At 39.7% G+C, this 21,310-nt stretch overlaps 1 protein-coding gene across 2 annotated transcripts in view; it reads left to right on the top strand.

The window, feature by feature from the left end:
• The first annotated feature begins 18,031 nt into the window (after window positions 1–18,031).
• The window catches only part of LOC120531795 (neprilysin-like), a 132,716-nt gene continuing 129,437 nt past the window's right edge, over window positions 18,032–21,310 (top strand). Inside the window, exon 1 of one of the 2 annotated variants that reach the window (XM_039757545.1) lies at window positions 18,032–18,119. The gene's annotated coding sequence lies outside the window, so the exon portion shown is untranslated. Of the gene's footprint in view, window positions 18,120–18,283; window positions 18,580–21,310 lie in introns of those variants that run through there. The other variant, XM_039757553.1, reaches the window with a different exon arrangement.

Here is a 21,310-nt window from a genome sequence, read left to right as displayed (position 1 = left end):
AGACAAATTCAAAATAAGATTAATCAGATTTACTGTATGTTTATACTGGAAAATAAGAGCAATGATGTTTCAGAATTGTAGAATATGAGCAAGGATTTTGTATATGGTCAAATGGAAAGTGGGGCTTGTTTAGTATTCACAAATGACACCACCAAAGATGCAAAGAAGGCTTTAAAAAGACTTTTGCCAGACTTATATGTAACCTGAATATGACATTTAAGAGAAGGATAAAGAGAGAGAGAGAATACATGCATAAAAAGCCCATACAATATCATGTAGAACATGTAGAAGGAGATATAAAAGAAAGGAAGGGAAAAAAATTAAAGTAAGAATTGATTTTGTGTATTAATGTCTAATTTCAGCCAGGGGTCCTCTCCTCTCTGGGGTTCAAATGCTTGTTGTGCGTCTTTGTTATATATTGTTGCCGTATTTGTACAGTATGTGTTACTATTTATTTTGCTTATGAATTGCAGTATTCTTTATGTTTTACGTATCTGAACCTGAACCTGTGCTTTGTGGGTGGTCTCACTAGTGGTGGGGCCACCTGCCAATCACCTTCAGGAACTGCCTTATAAATCCAGTGGGTCTCACACAATTCCTGGCAGTTCCTTGTGAATGCGCTAGGGAGTCTGTTAGTTTACTTGCGTTTACTCTTATTCTATGGTTATTGGATTTTAGGATTTTCGACCTTGTCCTCTGTTTTTGACTTTGTATATGGATTCTGTATTGGGACCTAGTGGGCAATTTCAGAGGTGCTTTTGGGACTTCTAGTTCATGGCAATTAATTGGAGTAAGTATTTAACAGCTCTTAATGTGTGTGGATTTCCTTTACTTTTTTCTTATTTTACTATCTGTGCTTTCTTCTGCACTATTTTAGTTTTTAATCTTAATGGGCATTTATTGTGCTTTTCGTTTTGGGTGATAAAGAATTAATTTGACATAACATACTGAATGCAGATATACCATGCCAACACTTGGTATTTTCATATGCACAGTTATTGGTATATTATAATGCAAAACCTCTTCAAAGCAAAGCACATTTATTAGGTTATTATTCTAGTATAAATTGCCTCAATTTGACACTCCCCTTGACTAATATACACAATGACAGCTACAAACTCAGCATTAAAAATGTAGCTGCTAAAAAAGTCTAGGGACTTCAGAATGCAAAGCTTTGCCTGGGAATTGCAATAAGGTCCCCACTTTTACTTTTAAAATTATATATTATATGGTTTTCTACATTTCTCAATTGTCTTCATAGTCTGCACTGCACTGCTGCCTACTCCAAGCATTTAGAAAGTTTTTCAGTGCATAATTAAAATCATCCTTTCTTCAAAGTTCCTTTAAGCAAGTGTTTTACTGGGCAGGAAATATGTACTGTATATGTGGAAACTTCAAATCAGTCAAATACTAAATATATACTACTTGGTAGCTTACTGCATACAACTTCGTGTGCATTATTCATATTGCATTTTGCATCATACCTCAATATATGTATTAATGTAGTGTAAGCTCTGAATGAGCCAATGCATTATACATGTGCATGCACTGAAGGGAATGTCAGCACAGAAAAAAATTATTTCTATTAACTTGGTTGCAGCTGGCAATGAGCACAGTTCACAGTAATCAGTTAGGAGTACATTTTATTCATTTTCCTACTGGTTGATACCTCTATTTACGGTAAATAACATTTCTTTTACTTTTCCATTTGTAGCACAGGTAGGTGAAGTGATTTACATGTTCTCTTACCTCTGCCCTAGGTAACTCCTTGAAATTAGCTGATGCCTCTGCAATAAATGATACTTTATGCTAGGGGCTTGACTAGTGTTTCTGTATGCCACAGCAATTGCTTCATAGAGCTCTCACACTCTGAGTTTGGAAATTAGCATTTGCCCTTTTATAGCATCTGCTTTCTTGTCAAGGTGATGTGTAGGTTGCTATTCTGCTTGATTTGTGAAATACCTGTCAACTTTCGATAGAGCAGAGATGTAGCTTTCTAAAACATACTGACCTACCTCTGAAAATTGAAGCAGTTGCTCTGTAAGACAGTTTATTTGTCAATAAATGCATGTTAACCTGTGTTTGTCATCAAATCAGTAACTTGTTTTCATATTAAAGTGACTTGAAGCTCTTGCACCAATAAGGTAACTGAAATCCTCTGCTCTCCAAAGAGCTCTCACTTCTTACTCAGGAATGAATTGCTGAATTGCTTTTATGCTGAAAAAAAGACTTCCAAAGCTGCCTTGCTGAATGTGAACTCAGTTGAGCTCATCAAACAAGGGGTGTATCTTTATGTGCATCAAAGAAATCTTCATACATTAAAAAGCAAAAACACTTGCACCCCGTGACCCTGTGTTAGGATATAGCAGATTGGATGATGACTGACTGACTGACTTTACTTATAAAATGAGCTGCAATGAAAAAAGTCTTAAAATATTGATAAAAGTCATTCAAATGGTACTTTTTTGCGATCGTTGCTCGTCTTCTTTTCCAGACTACTGTGTTAGTTTATTCTCCTATCTTATCTTTAGCATTTATCTTTGAAATCTGCTAATGTGTGAGGACAGTGTCACTCTCATGACAAGTGGGATTCTGGGGAATATGGAAATTTAAACATTTCAGTAGGCTTTCAAGACTAATACACAAGTTCTCTTTCTTTCAGCAGTCATAATATGTGCAAATCAAGCTGGTAAAGCTTTTAAAAGCTAAAAAATAGTTTAAATAAATAAAGCCTATGGCAAGCATACTCCAATAAAGAACAATTTTCAATACAAAATACGAACTATATGCAGAAATATATAAACTGTTTGCAGAAACTATACATACTGACGACTACTTTATGCATCTTTCAGGATATATGTTTTTCTAATTTTTATTTTGGTATATTTTTTCTCCTTTTTACTACAACAGCAACAGTGTCACCTAGTGGCTCTGAGCAAGTGAAATATTAGGAGCCTCATGTATAAAACCATGCATAGATATCACACTACAACATGGTGTAAAGACCAAACTGGCCTTTACAAAATGCACGCACAAAGAAGTCCAGATACATAAAACTGTGCATACATCAAGTTCCACGCACTTCCCCCTTCACTTGAAATTTAACACACGTGTACAGCCCCACCCCATCTCCTCCCAGAATTTCACATATTTGAATATGCAAATCAGTATAAATAGTTCCTTCCATTCAGTGTTTTGTTAAAAGACAATGGCAAAAGCTCATGGAAAAAAGAAGAATTTCAGTGAATGTGAAGTGGAGGCAAGGAAAAACATACATATTTGTTGGCATATGCAGTGGTATACATAACAAAAGAAAAGTGATGGAGTGATACAGCATGGCTGAGACACTAAAAAGTTCAAATTCAGAAAGTTCAACAGTGCCCAAAATAAATAAGAAGTGGTCAGATATCAAAGTTGACATGAAAAGGCAAGTTACATCCCATGGTCTGATTATTCTGTTTCAGACAATATTACAAAAGCTGACCCTTGTACCGAGGACACAGATCTACATGATGATGGTGCTGCTGTGCCCAGTACATCTTTGAGCTCTGGCTGCACACACACCTCTGTCTCGGAAACCGCCAGGCAACCATCTGGCTGTGTGCTGACGGACACTGTTCTGGAATCACAAAATACAATAGTGGATGCTGTAAGAGATGTGGCCAATGAACTAAGGAATATATGGACTGTACTATGTGATATTGACCACAAATTAAATTAATTGGTTAAAAAAATAAATGCTGCATCTGATTACCTGTTTTAACATGCTGCTAATTACATTCAAATGAAGTTGTAGTCCTGTCCAATTTGCTCGGGATAAGGTTCATCACACCACATCTCTTCAGGTACGAGTGAGCCACGATTGTTTGCCACATTATGCAGCACGGTATATTCTTACACAATGCTACAAACTTTCTGTGGACTATCGAGCTGCGGTCAAAATGCTTTCTGTTTACATAAGCAAATTCATTCTCTGAAGGTGCCTTTATAGTGTAGTGTTGGCACCAAGTACCACAACAGATAGATTCTCTGCTCTTTACATAGCTCTTTGAGGTGACTCTCTATGCTTAAAAGGACTGCTTGCTTTTGGCTGTACTAGTTGTAAAAAGCACCTGTGACTGTGAAGAGTTGCTGTTTTTGTAGACTATCCTGCTACAGATAGTGCAATGCCAGCTCAGCCTTTTGCTGATTCATTCCTGGCTGATGTAATGTATCCAGCACCGTTGCAATACCAATATGTGTACAGCTGACTGCTTCGATTACATTTGAAAAACTGACATTGCTGTGAATTGTGCTTTGGTGTTTTCCATTCAACCACAGTGTAAGAAAATCTTATATACTGGATGGCAGGCAGGTAATACTATTTTATACAGCTGGCATTGTGCCACTCAGTGATGTTTGTGAAATATCCAATTTTCAGCAAGTTCACATTGAAAAGCTCCTATGGCTAAAAACCAGACAGTGGACACAACTTGCAAAGCAGCAGGTACAGCACAATTCAAAAAAGTTCTTGTATTAAGTGGCTTTAAGGATATAATGTTATGTTACAACCATTTGAAAGCATCAGTGATAGCAAGACCCAGATCCGTAAATGTCTTATTTTAAACAAAAGCAATGTAAAAAGATGCCATTTTGCTGTTTTTTCAGCAAAAATAAGAATTCTAAAATACAAAAATCTGATAGTGGTTTATTTGTCCCAATCGTAGTGCAACTTAAATACAAGTTCTGCTATTTGGAACTTTAAAGACGTAAACTCAACTCAAAAGTAGTATCATATCTGAAGTAGCCTTCCTGTAGGGGAACCCTGTAAATATTTAATGTCAGTCAGAGCTAAAAAGTGTTTGGGTTGGCCATGTAATTGATTCCATTTAAGAAACAAACACTATAGCAGATGGAATATTTATTCTTGAATCAATGTATAGGAACCAGATTTAGACAATAAAGAATTTATAGATAAAGATAAAGCTTTAATCCCTAAAATGGATGCTGATAAGATCATAATGTAAGGAGACTACAATCATTTATTAAATCATGCTTCATATAGAACAACTGTAATGGTTACCTCTTATACAGCCTCAATAAGTTCTTTTTTTATTAAGCACCATAGTCTGTCTGAATAATGAAGCTTTCTTTGCCCATATTTGAGATAATATTTTTTCTTTTCTTCAGTGCATGGCCTTGTTAGCAAATTGACTACTGTATCAATAACTGTTTCCCTAAAGTACTCTTATTGAAATGGTATTGTTCTTTCTCATCATGTTCCTCATACACAGTGCTAATCTAATATTCAGCTGTCAACTATACCCTTTATTAATAGCAGATGAAGAAATAATACAATTTCTTTTTCCACAAATTTACTTTTTTGTCATATCTAATATTCCTCCAGAGACATCTGTCAGAAAACTTTGGAAAACATTGAAAGCATGCTTAAGGAGACAAATAGTCTTTTAAACTTCATACAAAAATAAATTAGAAGCCAGACATGCATCAGATTTAATTACTGATATCGCTAAAACTGATGAAAATATGCAGAATCATCCACCACAAAGCTTTATAAAAAGATTATCATTGCAGACTACATTCAGCTTGCTGACCACTAAAACAAACAAAGCAATTAATACTTAGTCATGACACTCTTACAATGGACTTGGGGAAAGGGCTAATAAGAATCTGGCCAGCAACCACATTGGAAGGAAGTCTGGAATGCAATCATAGAAATCATTAATGTAGATGGAAATGAAACCACTGAACATTAAAATATTTAAGGAATACTAGAACATGTTATACAAGTATAATTGTTTTGAATGCAAGACTCTTACTAAAAACATATTTTGAGAAGCAGAAATTCTACAGCCCGTCAAAACATGAAGAGAGGATCTCTGAAGCTTTCTGAGATTTAAGACAGTGTCACATCTTTATGGAGTGGGAAATCTGTAGGACCAGATAGATCAGTAGTCAAATTTTACTAAACAGTTGTCTAGTGAATTAAGTCACTTAATACTAGCTACAGTATGTTCCTAGAAAGTAAAGAAGGAAGTGTCTGCCTAAACCAGGGATCTCCAACACATCGCTCGCGAGCTACCAGTAGCTCGCAAACCTTTCCAAGTAGCTCGCCAAAGGGTTAATGAATCCTACATAAAACGTTGATTAGTTAAATTAGGGGTGGGCGATCTTTCCAAATTATCATATCATGATCCTTTTAACACAAAATCACGATCCACAATCTGAATTACAATCTATCTTTTCAATGTGGCATACACTTAAGAGAATATCCGGACTCAGACTCATCAAGACCTAATTAACACTTAATTTTAATTCAATTGTTCTCTCATTCGGTATCTAAATATCAAACAAAGTTAAATTCAATTGTTCTCTCGTTCACTAGCTAGGCGAAGTTAAGGAACACACCCCGAAGCTGGCGAGTAAGTGAGGAAGGCCCCTCCCTTCGGCCAGTTCTGTGAATCTCAGATTCATGTAAATAAATTGGTACTGCAAGTGAACTATGGTACATAGCGAAATGAGAGAAGTCACAAAATCAACCGGAATGTTCAAGCAAATTACAGAAAAAAAACTGATCTAAATCCATTAAGTAGTTCTCTCGTGAAAAGCGGACAGACATACAGACAGAGAGACATTGGATTTTATATATTATATATTAGTAAACCTTCAAAATAATGTGCAGTTAAAGTCTCAACAGCGTTCTCAGCATTTCTGGAGCTTAGCAGACCCAGATAACTATAAGAATCTTCACCAAGCAGCTCTGAAAATGTCTGCTTTGTTTGGGTCTACATACCTCTGTAAGTCTGCCTTTTCTGACATGAATGTCATGAAATCAAAGTTCAGAACAAGACTGACAGATAAACATTTAAATGACTCCATAAGAGTGAACCTAAGTGGCTACACTCCACCATACACCTCTCTTGTTGACTCCATGCAGTGCCAATCATCTCACTAACTAACAAAAACTGAATACACATCACACATGCAACTGGACATGTGAATACTCTAGTGAAGTGAAACAGTGACATGTAGCAAAATAACAAATGAATAAGTAATATCTGTGTAATTGCATTGTTTTGTTTTAATCCAATAGTGACATACAAAATGCTCTTGCAGGTGAACTAAATATTTTTTTGTGATGTTTTAATGCAAAATGAATTGTGGACACCAACATTTTGTAAATTTTCATGCAAAACAAGCTTATTGAGTTTGTTTGGGTTGAAATAAGCTATGAGAACAAATGTTAGAAAACATGAGTAGTTCCCTGCCATTTTCATTTTGTAAAAGTAGCTCTCGGGGGAAAAAAGGTTGGAGACCCCTGGCCTAAACCATTACATCTGGTGTCAGTCAAAGTTTTCCCATTGAAAAATAAAAACCATTAGGATTTGAATTACTGAATAATGATGTCAAGGTTTTGGCAAAGAACACAGAAAAAAATTGAAAAGTCCTTACATCTAAATGAAATGAAAATGTACCTGCTTAGTTAGCCACAATAAGAATTTGTGTTTCAAATATTTTTATGTAAATTCTCTGCGCCCCTAATACTGTTAATTACCATCTGATAAGTAGGAATTTAGTGATTCACCACTCAATCATTTACCCGTCTGAGATGCAACTGTCAATTATCTTTTTCTACTGTTCTCAACTTACAAAATATTCTGTACAAGGAAGATTCTTAGGACTGGTATCCTTGAACATTTATGACAAATGTAATCTCCCAACAACAATAAATGTAATCTTCTATTACATGCAAGTTAGATTTTGTTAAATGATACATTTTATCCAGATAGTTCTAACCATCGTTTCATAGAGGTGGTGATATACTATGTTATAATAATGACGATATATGCACCATTTCAACACTCTCTCTCTTTCTTTCAAAAAGTATTAGCCCAGATGATTCGAAAAAGGTACAGAATGGAAATAAGCCATTGAAAAATATAGTCTTCAGCAATCCTTGTTGTAGTTTGACTAAAAACCATAAAGCGCAGGCATTTATCTCAGCTCAAATCATATAAAAATATGCAGGCCCTGATGAAAACTGTGGCCACATGTTTGGGGATATTCCCACACTCAGATCCTATTGCTCCATTATTAATCCACTTGCAGCATTTTTCTGATTATTACCAGAATGTGATAATACGACATAGTGATGCTGTGATATCTTATTCTACATATCTTGTTCATCATCCTAACTTATTTAACTATACAAATTTCATCCTCCCCTGCGGGTCACCGGGGCCCCACCTCTGGAGCCAGGCCTGGAGGTGGGGCTTGATGCCGAGTGCCTGGTGGCCGGGCCTACACCCATGGGCCTCCGCCGGGCACAGCCCGAAGAGGCAACATGGGTGCCCCCTTCTCATGGGCTCACCACCTATGGGAGGGGCCAAGGAGGTCGGGTGCAGTGTGAGTTGGGTGGTGGCCGAAGGCGGGACCTTGGCAGTCCGATCCTCGGCTACAGAAGCTGGCTCTTGGGACGTGGAATGTCACCTCTCTGAAGGGGAAGGAGCCAGAGCTAGTGCACGAGGTCGAGAGGTTCCGGCTAGATATAGTTGGGCTCACCTCAACGCACAGCTAAGACTCTGGAACCAATCTCCTTAAGAGGGGCTGGACTCTGTACCACTCTGGAGTTGCCACCGGTGAGAGGTGCCGAGCGAGTGTGGGCATACTTATTGACCCCCAACTTGAAGCCTGTACGTTGGGATTTACCCCGGTGGACGAGAGGGAGTACGCACCCTTTTTGGAGTCACTAGAGGGGGTGCTAGAGGGCATACCTTCTGGGGACTCCCTCGTACTGCTGGGAGACTTCAATGCTCACGTGGGCAATGACAGTGAGACCTGGAAGGGCGTGATTGGTAGGAATGGCCCCCCTGATCTGTACCCAAGCGGTGTTTTGTTATTGGACTTCTGTGCTCGTCACGGATTGTCCATAACAAACACCATGTTCAAGCATAAGGGTGTTCATATGTGCACTTGGCACCAGGACACCTTAGGCCTCAGTTCAATGATCGATTTTGTGGTTGTGTCGTCGGACTTGCGGCCACATGTCTTGGACACTCGGGTGAAGAGAGGGGCGGAACTGTCAACTGATCACCACCTGGTGGCTTCGATGGTGGGGGAGGATGCTGGTTAGGCCTGGTAGGCCCAAACGTGTTGTGAGGGTCTGTTGGGCACATCTGGCAGAGTCCCCTGTCAGAAGTAGCTTCAACTCCCACCTCCAGCAGAACTTCGACCACGTCCCGAGGGAGGTGGGGGACATTGAGTCCAAATGGGCCATGTTCTGTGCCTCTATTGTTGAGGCGGCTGACCGGAGCTGTGGCCGTAAGGTGGTTGGTGCCTGTCGTGGCGGCAATCCCTGAACCCGTTGATGGACAGTGGCGGTTAGGGATGCCGTCAAGCTGAAAAAGGAGTCCTACCAGACCCTTTTGTCCTGTGGGACTCTGGAGGCAGCTAATAAGTACCAACAGGCCAAGCGGAATGCGGCTTCGGTGGTTGCTGAGGCAAAAACTCGGGCATGGGAGGAGTTTGGGGAGGCCATGGAGAACGACTTTCGGATGGCTTCGAGGAGATTCTGGTCCACCGTCCGGCGTCTCAGGAGGGGGAAGCAGTGTAGTGTCAACACCGTATATGTTGGGTATGGTGCGCTGCTGACCTCGACTTGGGACGTTGTGGGTCGGTGGGGGGAGTACTTCGAAGACCACCTCAATCCCACTAACATGCCTTCCAATGGTTCATCGACAAAAGCGCGATAGACATATGTGCCCCGACAAAACCGCGATCGACAAATGAGCGCCGAAAAATCCGCTGACTGGTTTTCGACAAATGCACGCCGTCAGATGACGTAGTGGTCCATGGCGTTCCAGGAAGCTCCCCATCCTCCTCTTGGTCTCCCATACAACTTGAGATGGGGGATTCCTATCTGTAACTATGCCCAATTTAGGATCAGGAGGGGTTAGTACTTCACCGCTTTTATTATCAGACCAGTCCCGCCCAAGAATCACAGTGAACGGTGGATTTGGGAGGACTGCTATGGTGAATTTTTTAAGTTCTCCTCCGTGGCTGATGAAACATTGGGCGGATTTATAAAAGCGGATATCTCCGTGCACACAGGTAATACTGGTCTTTACTTTTATCCATTGTTGCGGTAGTACGTACAGGCGATCAACAATAGAAATGTTGCTACTGGAATCAAACAGAGCTTTTACCTTGAAACCATTGATTATTACCTCTCCCTTATGAGCCATTAACAAGGGGTTTGAAAGTGCACACAATCCATCCCCCTCTCTCCATTTACATTCCACCTTGCCCCTGAGTGAGGGCCGCATCTGCGGAATCTGGGACTCCGGTGCAAACTCTTATTTATGCTGAGAGGGCAGATTAAGAGGGACATAATCTCTAAGGTGTTTGCTTAAGGACCGTTCTGCTCTCCCAAATTGCGAGGCTGCCCTAGATGTTTCAATGAGCTCAATGAGTTTGTTTACATTAGAAAATTCTCCCCAGACCAGCTGGGTGAAAGGCTCTGACAGGTTATTTATTAATATAAAGCAGGCCACAGTTTTAATGATTTGTTCGTTGGAGCATTCAGCTGAACTTAACCAACCTGCCACCTCTTCCCACAGAGCATCAAGCTGCTCTCGGGTAGACCGCTCAGGGTCACATCTCCATTCCTGCACTTTCTTCACCTGCTGGTCTGGGGAATCCCCACTTTGCTCTGGGGCTGGTGGGGAGGACAGCTCTCTCCTCTGAGACAGCATAATAAGTCCCCATCGCTTCCCCCATAGAGACCAGCCCACATTTGTGTGTCCCATCGACACTCTCCCTATTTAAGTTATGCGGCCTGGAAGCTTTAAAGGCCAGTGGAGGAAGTGATGTCATCATTACCAGAAACGGAAGTGACGTCATTGGCTGCTGCAGAGCCGGGTGGGATTTCCCTAGAATGGTCTGCAAAAGATCGAGAGGGAAAATTAGTGCACTTCGCCACCCCCTGGTCCGGCATGGAATCACATGTATTCAAGCCCTTTAGTTGTCTCCTAAATACACGTATGTGACTATATACTAAATACCTGTATATATATATTAAATGTAAGAGGCAACAAAAGTGAGTACACCCCTAAGTGAAAAATGTCCAAATTGTGCCCAGTGTCAATATTTTGTGTGGCCACCATTATTTTCTAGCTCTGCTTTAACTCTCTTGGGCATGGAGTTCACTAGAGCTTCACAGGTTGCCACTGGAATCCTCTTCCACTCCTCCATGATGACATCACGGAGCTGGTGGATGTTAGAGACCTTGCGCTCCTCCACCTTCCATTTGAGGATGCCCCACAGATTATCAATAGGTTTTAGGTTTAGAGACATGCTTGGCCAGTCCAGCACCTTTACCCTCAGTTTCTTTAGCAAGGCAGTGGTCATCTTGGAGGTGTGTTTGGGGTCGTTATCATGTTGGAATACTGCCCTGCGGCCCAATTTCCGAAGGGATGGGATCATGCTCTGCTTCAGTATGTTAAAGTACATGTTGGCATTCATGGTTTCCTCAATGAACTGTAGCTCCCCAGTGCCGGCAGCACACATACAGCCCCAAACCATGACACTTCCACCACTATGCTTGACTGTAGGCAAGACGCACTTTGTACTCCTCACCTGGTTGCTGCCACACACACTTGACACCATCTGAACCAAATAAGTTTATCTTGGTCTCATCAGACCACAGGACATGGTTCCAGTAATCCATGTCCATAGTCTGCCTGTCTTCAGCAAACTGTTTGCCGGATTTCTTGTGCATCATCTATAGAAGAAGCTTCCTTCTGGGACGACAGCCATGCAGACCAATTTAATGGAGTGTGCAGCGGACGTATGGTCTAAGCACTGACAGGCTGACCCCCACCCCTTCAACCTCTGCATCAATGCTGGCAACACTCATACATGTATTTTCAAAAGACAACCTCTGGATATGACACTGAGCACATGCACTCAGCTTCTTTGGTTGACCATGGCGAGGCCTGTTCTGAGTGGAACCTGTCCTGTTAAACTGCTGTATGGTCTTGGCCACCATGCTGCAACTCAGTTTCAGGGTGTTGGCAATCTTCTTATAGCCTAGACCATCTTTATGTAGAGCAAAAATTATTTTTTCAGATCCTCAGAGAGTTCTTTGCCATGAGGTGCCATGATGAACTTCCAGTGACCAGTATGAGAGAGTGTGAGAGCAATAACACCAAATTTAACACACCTGAGACCTTGTAACACTAACGAGTCACATGACACCAGGGAGGGAAAATGGCAAATTGGGCACAATTTGAACATTTTTCACTTAGGGGTGTACTCACTTTTGTTGCCAGCGGTTTAGACATTATTGGCTGTGTGTTGAGTTATTTTTAGGGGACAACAAATTTACACTGTTAAACAAGCTGTACACTGCCTACTTTGCATTGTATCAAAGTGTCATATCTTCAGGGTTGTCCCATGAAAAGATATAATAAAATATTTACAAAAATGTGAGGGGTGTACTCACTTTTGTGAGATACTGTATATATATTTGCAGCTGGAGATCCATAAAGGGAGAAGATGAATCATGTATCATAAAGTAGTTTTTATTCAAGAGCTTTCAGCCTCTGTCAGGAGCTGTCATCAGAGGATAATGCTTAGACATACAAGAATCAAAGGCAATATATAGAAAAATTAAGTGTTGGTGGGGGGGTAGGTCAGTGTGTGTGTGGGGGGTGTAATGAGGTGGGTGTTGGGAGGAGTATTGGTCATAAAGTTTTATTTATTATGAACATATTCGTCTTAAGTTTGCATATGCTTCATGACTCATCTTCTCCCTTTGTGGATCTCCAGCTGAAAATATGCAAACCATATCACCTACCTTCGCTTCCATATATATATATATATATATATATATATATATATATATATATATATATATATATATATATACAGGATGAGGCAGAAAGGACGGATGTTTTTCACAAAATCACAAAATTGTTAATTTGAGTTCATATTGAAATAGCATTTGACAATTTGTAGGGATAGAAATGCAAGTCTAAATGCAAAATGCGCTTTACTAAACGATTACTGAGGCCAAGTTCAGAAGAATGCTTCCAAGCAGATCGACTTAGACTGTGTAGCAGGGCTAGTCGTACGCTTTCCACATTTTCACGGGTACGTGCCCTTTGTGTAGCCCCCGTCGGTCTTTTGTTCATTAGTGTACCTCGTGTACGAAGTGCTTTAACCCAATGTAGGATAGTGTTACGAGCAGGAACAGATTTTTGTGGTGTTTTTCTTTTCTGTGTGTTTTGGGGACTGTGTAGGGCCAGTGGGACACGGGGAAGACGTGTCCCATGGCTGAAGACAAAAATAAATCTTTTTGTTCATTTTTATACGTGCCTCTGTATCGGGTCGACATCAAGAGAGTGCTTTTGCCACTATATATATATATATATATATATATATATATATATATATAAAGTCTGAGTTTCTTAGTACTTTTATCTTGGCACTCTTCTGGTAAATAGATGCTGTATTGCTTAAAAGATACTGTATAAATTGACCTCAAGGCTGAACTAAGATAATCCATACAGAGACTGACTCTATACAGATCACTAGATAGTATCACAATTTTCTTTACCTCTCAAATGAGTAAAGGGGATGACTTGTTAAGCTTTCATTCTGTTTAAGTGTTACTTCTTGTCCTTCTTCATCTGTGAGCCTAGACTACTATAGTATCTTCTTTTTTTTTAATACTTAAGCCTAAGAGGCTGCAACAAAAGAAGGATGCAATTTCTCCTAATGTGATCATCAATTAACTCATCACATTTACATTTTCTGCTGCACTTTAGGCTCACACAGCATCTATACATTAACAACTGACAGTTTAACATTAAGAGCTCACCACTTACTCATAATCCTGCATTGCCTAGCAACCTTGTTCATATGCACAAGTGTGGCACAGCTGCACAGGAGAACAACCCAGGTCACTATAGTAGAAGAATCTGTCCTTCTTTCCAATATTTGCCAAAACTTTCTGGTCAATCTGCTAGAAATGCCTAAATGAATAGGAATACATAATAATTGAAAATCTGTTTAAATATAAACATGTTTTTGATTCTTTATTGTAAGGAAGAACTGAAAAAGATAAAGGAATTAATAATATTGTATAATCTAAGGTTACTAGAAAGCATATGGCTAATTCTGTCATGCTGTGTGTAATTCATTAGGGTTCAAGGGATTCAGGCTAGCAAAATATTGTCATGTCACCCCAGGTGATTTGTAAATGCAGGCACTATTTAGAGTAACAATTTAAAGGCAATAGAGAATGGAAATTTCCAACACCATTGCTCTGGGTCAAGGTCAATTGTGACTCCATTTATAGCACAAAAGGGGGAATGTGGAAATGGCATGAGGTAGTTACACTAACTGGTAGTCACATTTTAGAATATTTGCTATGCAAGTAGGAGGATACTGAAGGTAACTCCATTTTGAGGGCCTCATACCATTTAAAGTGAACTCTGACCTACTTAACCTGCCACTAGTGTTTAGTGAAGTGCTATGGTTGTACAAGATAGACTGAAGCCAAGAATATCTTGGATCAAGGACTAATCCTTCAAATTATTGCATGTTGATGTTCATCCAAATAAACAAACCAAATAACCTTTATTTTATAATGCACTTTTCTATAGTAAATAAAATCCAAAAGCTCTTTAAAAGTAAAAGAGGTATCTTACCTTTTTTTAAGTGAGACAAAGTAGAGCTCAAGCAGGCTTAGTGACTTTATTATATTATCCATCCCGCTATATCCTAACTACAGGGTCATGGGGGTCTGCTGGAGCCAATCCCAGCCAACACAGGGTGCAAGGCAGGAAACAAACCCCAGGCAGGGTGCCAGCCCACCCCAGGGCACACACACACATTAGGGACAATTTCAAATCAATGCACCGAACCTGCATGTCTTTGGACTGTGGGAGGAAACTTGAGTACCCGGAGGAAACCCACACAGACACGGGGAGAACATGCAAACTCCATGCAGGGAGGACCCGGGAAGTGAACCCAGGTCTCCTAACTGCAAGGCAGCAGCACTACCCACGGTGCCACTGTGCCACCCCTTTATTATATTATATTATATTATAATATATTATATTATACTATATTAACACTTTTTTGTGATAAACCAGCACTGAATGATCAGAGGTTATTCCCAGGTCTCAATTATGCAGACATCAGTATTCACTTATAGTAGAGAAAATTTACAGTAGATTTGGCTATTAACTTTAAGGTATATTTTGAATTACTGAAAAGAAACCAAAACAGATATTGCATAAATTATAGCTTCAAATAAAAGGGCTTCCAGGCTAGAATCAACCCAAGGTAGAAATGTTGAAAAACAGTAATTATTATCCAGGGCACAACAGTGCAATCCATTCTATTTTGTAACATTACATTTAGCCAGTAATAGGCATATCAGAGCCCAAAACCCCAGACAAAACTACTCCAAATGTACTTTGTAGTCCTGGGTTCAATTAAAGTATTTTTAATACATAAAATACCTTTGTACAGGCTTTCCCTTCCAAAATTCTCCTTCTTTATCAATTTTCTCTCCTTCTTATTCTTCTTCTTCACCATTTCACCCACGTGAGCTTTGCCCAACTCCACACCCGACTCTGACTCACCTAAGGTAGTTAGAATGCTCCATTTTAACCAGGACATGGGAGTATTTTTGCCACACTAACAGTATAACCTACAAGTAGTTTCGGGTTAGAAGGAGCTTTCCACTGACAGGAGAGCCTACCCTCAGCTACTCCCTCTGCAGCACCCAAGGACTCCAATTGTGCTGTGCATCAGAACTCCCATGCAGCCCTGAGGGTATTCAAATTGTAGTCATGGGTAGCAGAGGGATGCTTCCACCCAGCGTATTGGCACAGGGAAGCAGTCTCCTTCCCTCCGACCTTTGGTTATAATGGTCTCCTGGATGGGAAAAGTACCACTTACAAACCCAGCCCTGATTTCCATCTGTCTGTATCTTCCTTAACCCATTACACAACATTTTGAGACCTTCTTAATTTAATTCATGTCCTGTTCAGGATCCAATTCAGCACACATGGCAGGAAACAGTTCTGGACAGAGTGCCAGCCCATTGTAAGACTCGCTGCCACAGTCCAATTTGCAAGTTCTAACTATACTAACTTGCCATTCTTTTGGGATGCAGACTCTACAGGGACAACAAGCAGGAGTGAAATATGAAATCCAAAAGCAGGATGCAATAGGAAGTAGTGGTTACCATACTATCCTATATTTTTATATTAATCTGAAACCCTCTTAATTCTGTTTGGGATTGTGGGGACTAGAGCCTACACTGGCTGGATTTATAAGGCAGCAGTGTTGACCAGTGAGCCACTGTACTAATGCATATCATATGAAAAGGTGTGAAATCTGAACACTGGGTCCTTGAGGAAGCAACAGAGCTATCTCTTATATTACCATATATATTATTATATAATATAACATTCTCAAACTGTTTAATACAATTCGGGGTTGCAGGAGGTCTATCCTATTATGTGATACAGATTGGAGCAGTGAATAGTAGAACTCCAAAACTGTGGGTGTGAAACCTGGTCTACAAACTGTATGTGGAGTTTGTACGTTCTTCTTGTATCTGTGTGTGTCTTTCTGCAGGTACGCCAGTTTTCCTCCCACATCCCTAAAGCATGTAGCTTAAGCTGATTGATGACTCTGGTCTGAGTATGTGAGTGCCTTACAATGGACTGGGGTCTACTCTAGGGTTGCTTCCTGCACAGAGTCCCACGCTGCCAGGATTGGCTCCAGCTCCCAGTGACTATAAACTCAGTGTTTACTAGATTGTTTCAATGAAGCTATATTTTAAAATAATTGGATGGCATTTCCATATATTTATACGTTGCATAAGAGACACAAATGTTCTGTCAGACAGAATGTCAAAGATTTCTCAAAAATCCAAAATAGTGATTCTGGTTGGTCTTAAAATTTAAAAACAATTCTCTTAAAGATCTTGGAATTTCAGCACACTGTCTTTCTAAATGAACACTTTATTCCCTTAAAATATATGAGGAGGCTTATTTGAACGATTTGTACAGAACACTTTAATTAAAGCTTTCAAGATCTTGTCTCAGACATTTCTTGGCTGCAGCCCTTCCTTCACAATTCTTGCACTTAGTCTCGCCAGACATAAGTGATAGCATAAGTAGGTCAGAGTGATACTATTAAACAGTAAAGGAGAAGCAAACTATATCACTGATGATGCATAATGATCAGTGCCAAGAAAAGCAACAGATTTTTAAAAAGCAAACATTTGCATTTGCCCGGTAGGCACAACTACTTGAGTATTTTACTCGTCTGATTTGGGCGTCGATCGTGCGCTCGGGAACTTGCAGACAAGCCCCTCATCTCTGTGTCTCTGTATGCTGCGAATGAAAGCACAGCCCATAATCTTTGCGTAGTCTCTGAACATGTTGGATGTGTCCTTAAAACACTAGCATCGCGCTTAAGCCGGTACAATAGAGCACAGTGGTTAAAATCGTTTTATCACCTATAACATCCCTGCGCCTCCGTCTGAGGAAAGGAGGCTAGGTGAATCTACTGTACTCTGGACGCCACGAAATACTTAAACGCAGCCGAGTGGCTCGAAGAGTCGACCAACACACTTTTGGAAAATCGATTTCTTAACTCCCTCGGATTATTGGGTAGAACTCTGCACTGGTGGAGGGAGCGTGACGACTATCCCATATTCCCGAGTGCGTGTCCAAGAAACTTACTGCCAGGGGTATTCCACCGAGACTCGTGTGTATATACAAAATGTGAGTGAAAAAAACCTTTAGAGGAAAAAAAATAACAAATATGCTCAGTAGTATAAGAAATCTGCCGATTGTCTGGAAGAACAGTGAACAGGTAGGTGCATTAATCTTCCCTCCCCTTGAAGAGCCGAGCTACTGAGGTATAATTTCCACCACGACTAAAGCTGGGGGTTCGTTGTTATTGATTTTCAGGCTAAATGCGGCGGCGTGATCGAAGCGATTGCTCCTTCTGGATTTAACGGCTGCTTGATTGGACGGTGATGCCAATTTACATCATCAACCGAACACTTCCAGATGCGCATGGTAAGTCTTTCAGGTAGGCTATAGTAGATGACGGTAGCGCACAGAATTATGTTTTCATGTTGATATCACAGACACCTTTTCCAGGTCTGGCAGACTGCATTTGTGTTTACCGCATACGCATTTGCTTTGCTGTGCGGCGGTTTGCTCACATCCTCACACACACACACACACACACACACACACACGCACCCACTCAAACGCACGCAGGGAAACGCGCGCCCGATACAGATGATAGGGTCAGGCTTTTGTTGATTTTGTTTGTTTTGTTCTTTACGCAGACTCTGTATGTCTTTAGTTAATGACTATTCGTTCCAAACCTTGGCGGCACCAACGGGAACGCAGAAGTTCTATCACGAACACTTAAGAATTTCAGTAGCATCGCTCAGTTGTGGCTTGGGGGAGACTGGCTGGCAAGTGTTTGTTCAGTCCCGTGGCGGTGGGCACGGGTGAGTGATAGCAGGTCAGTATATCACCTTCGAGGAGTGGGTTTACCCCTTCACATATATGTGCACGCGTGCAAACGGCAAACCCTGAAGAATAGGACGGGGAAGACAACTTTTAGCATATACAGATGCTGCTTTTAAATGTCATTTGATAACACATCCAGTGTTTCGGGCCCCACATCCTAAAGCATCGCCAGTTAGTGTTTGTGAGTGCGACGTGGCATTCTTAATAAAGTTTTTAAGAATTAACAGTCACTTTAGTCATTTCCAGATACAGAATTTTGCACTTCACGTTTATCTGCCTTCCGCTGTGTTTGATGCCGTATGGCCTCTTCAGTTGAGCAGGTCAACAAACGGATGAATGGATGGATGTACAGTATGGTTGTAAGACGAACGTATTAAGGGTATTCGATTTATTTCCATCAATTCCAAAATGAATGTCGCTCAATCTAACACTTTTTTTTGTGGAGGTTGCACTGATTTACAAAGAAAAGATCGTGGCGGACCCTTTAATGAAAATGTGGGTCCAGTAAATTGGGGGGATGAACGTGCAGTGTCATTCTTCTAAACAAATCTTTGATGGAACGTGACATTTACACACACACTCACACGTGTGTGTGTGTGTTGGAAAATCCATCCATTATCCAAGCCTTACTACTACTATAAGTAGGTGTTGAAAAATTGCTTTAAAATTTTCAGTTATATTTTTGTTAGAAAAGGCAAGCTCAAGCTTAAATTTATGACATAACAAATATACAGATGTAATAATAACAAGAAATATATTTCTTATACTTTACCATGCTTTATCAACTCAAGGACAAAGACTGCTTTAAAAGGCAAAGTCACAGCAATTTGTTTAAAACTTTTGTGTACACTGAAACTGTATTTACGTACTAACTTTGATACTCATATACATTATAGTTACAGGTCTCATACTGAGTACAAAACTGAATAAAGTAGCTCAACTCAATTAGATTTCATTTGATTACTGCCAGAGACAGGAGTGTAAGCAGTAGGTTTTCTGATGTTCTCTGGATCATCATGTGTCCACAGCTACAGACAGAATGTGGCAGTTCCAACATATTCTAAATTTTCAAGACTTTTTGACTATTTTGTAAGCAGTATTTGATTTCTAATAGTATGTTGATGGCAGAAGCAGATATTTATTTTTATAAACTTGTGTAAGTATACTTACTGTATTTGCTATTAAAGATGCAGTGTAATACAAAATTGGAGTTATCCTTATATTCACCACATTTTCATCATTAAGATAATCATTGTTTAAATATTTCATGTTACTATTCAAATACTGTTTGAAATGAATGCTCATCTTATGTTACAGATAACATTTCTGTTTGCTACCAGAGAGCCATATACCACAACTATTAGATGTAGTATATGGCATAATGTAAAGTAGGTTATTTTTTAACAGTGATCTTTGCTAGACAGAAGAATTTGACTGTTGTTATATCATACTAATTCAATCTCCTTTAATGTGTTTATCTGAAATGGGTACATTTCTGCATATATTATACTGATAAATAATTCAAACACAGTAAAGTGCATAAGTTAGGCCGAAACTCATATAATATTGTCAGCTGTGAGTTGAACACCAAGCGTAGAGGACAATTGATGTTCTGTACGCGTTTAAGGAGTATGGAAGTGGGGAAATGACTTATATAAAAGAAAAAAGCTTTTATGGAAGTAGGAAAATGACATATAAAAGAAAAAAAAGCTTTTTAACAACTACATCATAAATCTGGTATTTGTTTGATATAACTCACTAACAGCAGCAGTAAATTCAGAGTTTAGTAGCAGTATTCTTTCAGCATATGAATGTCAGAATGGGGTGCAAATTCAATTACTGATGCAACTACTTATGCAGATAATGTAAGTCATAAAGATTGTAACTCCTACCCAGAATACAAATGATACAAAAAGAGATAAACAAAATAATATGTTCATATTGATGCAGAACTGTTTTGTTGTTGTGGCTGTCATGGTTTTGTATAGACTATCAAAGTTTATTTTGGCAATGTTTTCACAGAGGATAATAACTTATCCTTTTGCATTATTAATGAAGGTACTGTAATTTTTGGACAGCTCAGTGGTAGAATTTTTAATGTTGCAGATCACAGCTCCAGGGAGTGAAGGTCAATTTCCGGTCTGGTTATGGTCTACATGGCATTTGCGTGTTCTCCCCAAGGCCAGATGGGCTTTGTCCAGGTTTTTTAGTTCTTTCTGTCATCTGGTAATTGGTTTACTATGAAGTGTGTGTGGGTGTGTGTATGAGTGTGTCCCAGTTCCAAGTCCATAGCTGATTCGTGGGTTGTGCCTGCTGACTCTTATCTTTAAAAAAGCCATTTTAAAAAACTGACGGATTTTCAGGTTTTAAAAACAGAGTAAAACATCTTCAAAAGAATAAAACAATGTTCAAAATGCACAAAACACAATGTAATCTATTGTGTGGAAAAGCATAAATATATGCAAAAAACTGAAATGAATAAGAATATATTGCTGAAACAATACAGTCATTATGAAGCAAATACCAAAAGGCCATATTAATGTGTAGCTCATTGTGACACAGAGAGAGAAAGAAAGAGCACTAGAGGGAGACTGAATTCTCTTTGGTCTTTTGGTCCGAGAGTTCCTGTTTTACCTTCATTTATAAAGCTTGTGATCTAATATTATCTCTTGGTTTATGTGGATTTTCACATTATTTTCATTTTGTATGAATTAGTGTTAATA

Source organism: Polypterus senegalus, chromosome 1, assembly GCF_016835505.1.
Source record: "Polypterus senegalus isolate Bchr_013 chromosome 1, ASM1683550v1, whole genome shotgun sequence".
NCBI classification, from domain to species: domain Eukaryota; kingdom Metazoa; phylum Chordata; class Cladistia; order Polypteriformes; family Polypteridae; genus Polypterus; species Polypterus senegalus.
This window is presented reverse-complemented; position numbering and strand designations above follow the sequence as displayed.